Source organism: Sciurus carolinensis, chromosome 1 (genome assembly GCF_902686445.1).
Source record: "Sciurus carolinensis chromosome 1, mSciCar1.2, whole genome shotgun sequence".
In the NCBI taxonomy this organism is placed as follows: Eukaryota; Metazoa; Chordata; class Mammalia; order Rodentia; family Sciuridae; genus Sciurus; species Sciurus carolinensis.
In genome coordinates, this window is record NC_062213.1 from 121,234,529 (window position 1) to 121,243,288 (window position 8,760).

General features: G+C 38.8%; 1 pseudogene; it reads right to left on the reverse strand.

Annotated features, from left to right (window-relative positions):
* Positions 1–3,602: 3,602 nt before the first annotated feature.
* On the reverse strand, positions 3,603–8,377 carry LOC124993258 (cysteine protease ATG4C-like; annotated as a pseudogene).
* Between the last annotated feature and the right edge of the window lie 383 nt (positions 8,378–8,760).

The window sequence follows — 8,760 nt, forward strand, 5'->3', positions numbered from 1 at the left end:
TTTGGTTCTTGATGTCTTTGCTTTGCTTTTACATTTATCTTCCCCCTATGGCTGTTAGTAACTCTTTTTAAATAAAATTATAGATGTTAATCTATAAGTATATAATATATCAGTTGGCAAATAGAACAAATCAAAATATTTCAGGAATCTACACATTTGTCTCCGTCTCTTCATCTTTCCATGTGTTATAGTTTAGACCTCACATGTCCCATAAGAGCTCATGTATTATAGGCTCAGTCTCCAGTACAGTAGTATGCGGAGGAAGGACCACTGTGGGGTGACTGAATCAAAAGCACTCTGACCTCATGAGTGGATGAATCCATTTATAGATTCATTGCTACCTGGGCTATTGGAATGTCATGAAAACTTTAGGGGTGGCACCTTGTTGGAGGAAGTAGACCACTATGTTTCTTCAGCCTCTTCCTCCCTCTCTCTCTCCACCCTCCTTCTTGGCTGCCATGAGGTAAGCAGCTTTGTTCACCACTATGCCCCCTGCCATGATGTTCTGCCCCAGCACAGGCCTAAAAGCTATGAGTGCACAAACTAACACTTAGAATTCTTTGAAAAAATCTACATAATAGCAAAATAATGAGTTACATATAATATGCTGGATTAAAATTCCTAAGCATTAAATGAAAGGTAGCCAGTTAGAGATGAAAAATAAATCTGGGAAGGAAATTCCACAAGACCAATAGAATTAGCAAATCCCATCTGGGGAGGAGACAGAGATCTTCTCCCATCTGTATTCAGCATCTGTATTCCCTGTTTTCCACAGTGTCGAGAGGCATGGACTTCAGATAACCTTCTACCTTATCTCCTGCTCCACGGGACAAGCTGGCCCCACACATTTCTTCATGTGCACTTTGAAAAACATTCTCCATACAAACTTTATTTTTCAACGTAAAGGTTAGAATGTAGAATATACTCTGTAATCTAGGAAACATTGGTGGTGCCACCCTCCTCATGGACTGAAATCACTGTAAAAACTTAACGAAGAGCCCAGCTTTTCATTCACCAGTGCTATGTCCTAGGAGCACAGCTGTGATTAGGCAGAAGTTTTGAGGTTCCAAACCACCCATCTTCTTATTAACCCATTGGACCTAAATACTGACAGCAGTCCACCTCTTAATCTTCATCACTATCTCAGATGATGATTCACAGGAATATAGAACTGAAGTATTTAATATCTTCTTTGCTCATAGTTGAAAATTTTGTTTGTTCATTTGATTGTTTGCTCAACTCTAAGTGCAGTCCTAGATGGGACAATGCAGGTGTGTCACCTACTTGTCACCTATATCACCTGGTGGGAGACTTCTATTTGGAAAAAAAAAAATCAGGAAACATATTAGATCTTCAGGAGAAAAGTACACAAGGCCCAAGAAAGGATGTGGAAGCAGAACTTCCCTAGAGAGATGAGGGTGTTTAAAGGGATATTGTTTTTCCCCCCTAATTCAAATTTGCAAAAGAGAGGGAGTATCAAACCTTTTCATATGAGTTTTTCTAACCCAAGCAGTGACATCTGATCACAGCATGAAGGTATTTCCCACTCTGAGAGGCCAAGTGTTTTCAAAGAGACCTAACAATCCTCCAGGCACATCTGGTGCTGCTTCTGTCTATACCACAAATGCCTGGGGCTTTGGGTGGGGCTGGTTTCTGGGGTCACTTCATTTGAATTCTTAGAAGCCCTCCAGGGGCCATTCTTGTGGTTGAACATGATGTGGAGTTACACTGGTTGTGTATTCATGTGTGAGCATAGGAAAGTTTTGTTTGATTCATGCTACTGGCCCTCCTATCCCCATCCTCCCTCTTTCCCTTCATTCCCCTGTGTCTAATTCAATGAACTTCTATACTTCCTCTCCCTATCCTCCATTGTTATGGGTTAGCATTCACATATTAGAGAGAACTTTCAACCTTTGGTTTTGGGGGACTGACTTATTTCACTTAGCATGATATTCTTAAGTTCCATCCATTTACCGTCAAATGCCACAATTTCATTTTTCTTTATAACTGAGTAATATTGCATTGTGTTTATATACCACATTTTCTTTATCCATTTATCTATTGAAGAGTACCTAGGTTGGTTCCATAGCTTGGCTATTGTGAATTAAGCTGTTATAAACACTGATATGGCTGTGTCACTGTAGTATGCTGATTTTAAGTCCTTAGGGTATAAGTAGAGGAGTTGGATAACTGGGTCAAATGGTGATTCCATTTCAAGTTTTCTAAGATATCACCATACCACTTTCCTGAGTGGTTGCACCAGTTTTCAGTTCCACCAGCAATATATGAGTGAATCTTTTCCCCTACATCCTTGCCAACGTTTAATGTTACTTATATTCTTGAAAATTGCCTTTCTGACTGGAGTGAGATGGAATCTCAGTGTAGTTTTATTTGCACTTCGCTAATTGATAATGATGTTGAACAGTTTTTCCTTTATTTGTTGACCACATTTCTTCTGTGAAGTGTCTGTTCAGTTCCTTTGCCCATTTATTGATTAGGTTATTCAGTGTTTTTTGGTGTTGTTTTTTGTTTGTTTTTATGTTCTCATATATTTATCATTTAGTTTAAGATCCTGGCTCAATAAGTCTTAGTTTATATCACAAATTTGTCTTTAAGTAACATATAATGCATTTAAGGCAGATTTACCTTGAAAATGGTCTTGGCTTCTAAATACTAATACACTGCAGTGCACAAATAACAAAATCAGAAGAAGATTTATGATGTCTTTTTGGTACTTAACTTTAGATTTAAAAACTGCATATTAAGTTGAATTCTCATAAAATTTCATTCTTGAGATAGGAAGCAAATACTACTGTTATTTTGTAATTTCCTTTATCTGATTTGAATGAATGTAGTTACCATTAATAACATAACCCTTAAATTCATGGGAAAAACCAAAAGTTTGTATTTACTCTTCATAAAAGACTCAAAAGCAAGCATAAACATGTAACCATTATAAAATCTTATTGTTTACCTTAACTCAAAATTCTGCTTATGTATAATTATATGTATGTCATAGCTAGCAAATACTATCTAATTATTAATATATATCCAAAAGTAGCTTCTAGTTGCATTAATAGCAGGAGGCTTAGGCAGCACTAAAGATTCATTCTCTTGCCTTCTGGTTATTAATACAAACTGAGGCTTTTGAAGCTATCTAGTGTATCCAGTCTTTGAGAGGGTCTGTGTCACAGAACCTCCAGGAGAACAATGGGCTCAGAAGTAAGACTGAAGACTAAAAGGCTTACAGTGAAAGTGGTATTTCATTAGAAATCTTTGGGAAATAGGAATGCAACCAGAAATGCTTAATATTTATTAGAAAGCAATATTCATTAAACATTTTTCTTTCAGAAAAATATCTTTATATTTTTATATTTTCAAGTATTTCTTTTTAAAAGATCATATAAAATTAAGATATCTGTGAAAATGAAACTTTCAAATTCACTTGTTCCTCTTCATTTTCCCCTTTCAGAGTTCTTCTCAAAGGGCACAAATGTGCTCATCTTTATAGGAGGACAAACTCTTCTGTGCTGAATCTTTTTAATCTTTTCTTCTCATCCTCTGTGAAAAGGTCTTCTTCATTGGTTGTAGCAGACATAATGTCATAGCCTTTCAAGAGGAAAATTCTTTATGCTGACATCTATAAAAGATTGGCAATAATGAGGATCCATGTAAATCTAAGTGTCATCTTGAAATCCAGCAAAGGAATATGGCTGTTTCTGTGTACCACCAACAATACCCACACAATATTCAAGGCTTAAAATGCCCATCACGAACTCTAGGTAGTCAGTGTTGGTTCTTTCTCCACCAAGTCTAACAGGAACTAAAATAATAACAGCTTTGTCATCTGCATTACCAGAGGTCATGGAAGCACTCTGTTTATCAATTACACCAGAATCATAAGCTGTACAATCTTGTGCAACATAAATAGTTATTCCTTGTAAGTCAGGGTGTCTTCCTTCTTCGACTGTTTTTCTTAAAATGTGGGCAAAAACAGCTGGTCCATATGAATCTCCAACTTTTTTCCCAGACTTCTTTTCATACTCTATTAACTGATGGAAGCCAAAGAGAGCCAATGAGGAATCACCAAAGCAAGAGATGATTTTCCTGTAACAGATTTTATTTTGCATCTCATGATCCTTAGAATACTTCCTAATTGGTTCTTTCAGAGAAATTGTTGGAGTTTTGAATTCTCTTTCCCCTGAAAGCAATACTTCAAATGATGATGTCATTTTTTTTACAGAGTGGGAAGTCCATGATTCAGAACCTGAATTTTCAATGGTCAGTGCTGTTGGGGGCTGTGCCAGCCAGAACGGCGCCTGATCACATTGGCGGTGGGGAGGTTAATTGACATAAGCACACTCAGGTGATTTATCACTGGCCGTATTCAGTTAAGTCCACACGCAAAACGCGTGCACAGGTGTTCCCGAGCGTGCCTACTGGGGCCTGCTCGTTTGGACCCTTGCCGTGATAGGGCAGCTGGCTCCTCGCCTGATCACAACTGGCGTGGCCCCGCCCTCCACCTCCTGGAGGGAATATAAGCGGGCTGTGGGTGGGGTGTGACAGTAAGGAGCAGCAGCAAGAGCAGCAGCTAGCAGAAAGAAGCAAAGAGAAGCCACTAGCAGAAAGGAAGAAGAAAAGGCAGCAAGCAGATAGAAGCGGCTCGCAGAGAGAAGCAGCAGGCAACAGCGGAAGGCAGATCACAGAGCAGAGAATTGAGAGCACACCTCTAGATCACAGACAGGCAGATCGCACGAGGGACATCACTAAGAAGCACCTCAGGTAGACGCACCCTTAGTTCACAGGATGCAGGATGCACCTTTAAGAAGAAGCAGCAGAACTAAGAAGATAAGATCTCTGAAAGTGTAGTCTCTGTCTCTTAAGCAAACTCTCTTTCTCTCTTATGCAAAGTCTCTCTCTCTCTCTCTCTCTCTCTCTCTCTAAGAAAAGTCTTTCTTCCTCAATAGCCCAGGGAACAAGTGAATAAGCGAGAAAGCAGCCCACTAAAAGAAAGATAGAAGCAGTTCATTTCCAGTCCACCACTGATAAAGACTCGCGCAAATTGTTGCTGCAGGCGGTGACAAATACCCGTGGATTTGGCACCACAAAGAGCCAGTGACACAGTGTATCAGGCCAGGTTCAAGCTTCACATTTAAAATGATAACTTTTTCCACACAATTATACTAGTGAATTTCTACTAAAATATGTCTGTTTTCAAAACCCAACTATATTTCTTGTTGTTCCAAGCTGATATAAATTTAGTTTTTAGCTTGCCAACTTCATTTGTTCCCATGGTCTCCATATTCAAATTCTAAGAAAAAGCTGTTACTTGATTGCATTCTTCTGTAGAATTGACCTCACACCTGACTTGCAGCAAACAACCTGGACCTGTGCAGCATGTTCACAGGCTGTGCAAAGTCATCATCATAATCAACGTGGGAGACCCTCCAGCCCTAGCAACAGCTGCCACAAAAGCAGCCACACACAGACATTCTGACCTTAGTGATGCAGCCTGGTATTAAGTTTTTGGAGTTCTTTGTATATCCTGGAGATTAGTGTTCTGAGGTGCAGGTGATAAAGATTTTCTCCCATTCTATAGACTCTCTATGTATGTTCTTCATTGTTTTCTATGCTGTGAAGAAGCTTTTGGGTTTGATGCCATCTCATTTATTGATTCCTTATTTACTTCTTTTTCTTCTAGGATGCACAGGGTCTCTGGTCTAATGCCAAGGTCTTTGATTCACTTTGAGTTGAGTGTTGTGCAGGGTGAGATATAGAAGTTCAATTTCAATCTGTTACATATAGATTTCCAGTTTTTTGAGCACCAATTGTTGAAGAGGCTATCTTTTCTCCAATGTACATTTATGGTGCCTTTGTCTAGTATGAGATAACTGTGTTCAGTTTGGTATGTCTTGGTGTCTTTTGGTTTTCAATTCTATTTTTGTGCCAATACCATGCTGTTCTGGTTACTATAGGTCTGTAGTATAATTTAAAGTCTAGTATTGTGATGCCTCCTTTTGCTCCCTGTGTAATGTTTCATCAGTTTCCCAAACAGGATGGTGAGAGGATTGGAAATAAGACAAGCAAATACAAATATAGAGAAAGCAAGATTCCAGGAACCAACCAAACTCCTGATGGAAGAGAGACTGGTCATGAGCAGGATCCACACATTTATTATATAGGTTTAAATATCAAAAGGATTTATTGTGAGAGAGCTTCTTCAAGATAAGCAAAAACAAGATTGTAAACAAAAGAGCCTAATTGGGACATATCAGCTTTCACCAATATCTCATCTACCTCTGGGCAGCCAGGTGTTTGAACTCAAGGCTATTGAACTAATAAATTCTGTGACAGGCACAGAATTTCACCCCTTAACAGGGACCACCTCAAATGGGTGTTTTTCTCAGCATTTGCAAGTAAATGGATGGAAATAAACAATATATGCTAAGTGAAATAAGCTCTGGAACTCTAGAAAACTAAAAGAGACATGAGGTCTTTGCAGTGACTTGACAGACATTTAAGTGACCACTCAAATTTCTGAAAGAATAGAGATAAAATATTTAGTTCCACATCACCTTATCTGCAAATTCATCATCTCCCTCCACTTCTTATGGCAGAAGTTTTTAGCATCTTCTTCATTTAAGATCACCAGAAAATGTTTTATACCAAGTACCATTAACCAGTATAGATAAACAAGATCAAGGACAATAATAAACTGCCAGTAGTGCTAACTGCTGCCAAATTAAGTAACTACAGTGCAATCCCTCCTCTATTTGTCTGGAGAGTAACACAGTGATTCATTCTATAAAGTCACAGAAAAAGAAAATATTAGTGCAGTGATATCAGATATTCAAATATTTTTTTTCTTTCCATGTCCAGTATTGGTGACCACAGAGAGGGAATGATGACAAAGAGACTCAGGAGATTGTGAGGAGGAGACAAATTAGATGCTGGTGATGATTATGCAACTATTAAACCTGACAAAATATGCATTTACGTTGGTTAACCCTGAACTAACTGAAATTATTCAGTTCTTTTTTATTGAAATGAAGTCTCAGGATGGCCTGTCACATCCAAACCAGAAAAAACCTTCTAACACACTGAATCACAGCACAGCAGGAATAGAAGCTGCAGGAGCCAGCAACTGGTAGAACATTTTATTGGTAATCCACATATTGCTAGAGCCTGGGACTAGTCCCCTCGAAGTTAATAATCCTAAGGACTGAGATTTTGGGAGGATCCTGAGTCTTGTAACTTTACCTATAAGAAACACTCATTCAAATTTTTGTCACTGTGACAAAGAATTAAGGAAAACAACTTAGGGGAGGAAAGATTTCTTCTGGATCATGGTCTCAGAGGTTTCAGTCTGTGGTCAGCTGGCTCCATTGCTTTGGGCCTAAGATGAGGTGGAACAGCATGGTGGAAAGGTGTGGTGGAGGAAAACTGCTCAATTCCTGGCAGCTGGGAAGTAGAGACAGAGAAAGTTGCAGAAACACTATTCGAGGCTGACCCCTAGTGATCTGACTCTGCATTGCATTTTCCACAACCTCCCAGTAGGTCATTCAGTCATCAATGAGTTCATCCACTGATGACATCAGAGCACTCACAACCCAATCCTATCTTAAAAGCCACCTCTGAATATTGCTACATTGGGTATGAGTCTTTGTTGGATCTTCCAGATTGAAACTATAACAAAACCCAACCAGGTTCTCACACTGAAGACCAGAAAAATACTAAGAAGATTGATATTACCAACTTTAGGACTTAGCATGCAGCTAAACTAACCCAAACAGTGTGAAATCGGTGAATAAAGAAAAAAACAAGAAAATGAACAACGGAAAAGAACCCAGGGCCCAGAAAACAGGACTCATTAATATAAGTCAACTGATCTTTGTCAAAGTTTCAAAGCAATTTAACAGAGAAAGAATAGTCTCTTCAATAAATGGTGCTGGAACCACTAGACATCCACATGAAAGAAGAAAATCTTGACAGAACTCTTACACCTTTCATAAAATGGATCACAGATGTAAATGTGAGTGTGAAACTGCAATACTCCTTGCTGTGGTGTGAATGTGGCTTGAATGTGTCCCCAAAGATTCATGTGGTAGCTCCTTGCTCCCCACTGTAGCAGTACTTAGGTGATGGGGGCTTTAAAAGGATTAGATCAAGAGAATCTCCCTCAGCATGAATTTTTGTAATTCCACAAGGATGACAGGATTGAGTCAGTTCCTATAGATTAGGTTGTTGTAAAGGAGACGTCTCCTCTGTCTCCTGCTTCTTCTCTCACGTGTGGTATCTCTAGCACATGCTTCCACTCTGTGCTGCCATTTGCCATGTTGTAACACAGCACAGCCTCTAGCCAGATGTGCTTGCCCATCTCTCATCCAGGACTCTGAGGAAATTAAAACTCTTTTCTTCATAAAGTACCCAGACCCAAGCAATTTGTTAAAGGAGCACAAAAGGGACTAAAACACTCCCTCGAGATATCATGAGAAAATCTAAGCAATCTTTGATTTGATGCTGACCCTTAGATACAAAAGCAAAAGTACAACCCAGAAAATAAAATTATTGGTAAGTTGAAATTCATTGAAATAAAATCTTCTGCTCTATTAAAAGTGATGTTAAGAAAATGAACAAACCCTTCACAGGTGTGAAGAAAATGTTGACAAGATACAGATTTGGTAAAGGACTGGCATCCTAAATATACAAAACTTTTTAAAACTCAACAAATTTAAGGCAAGAAATCCAATTAAAAATGTG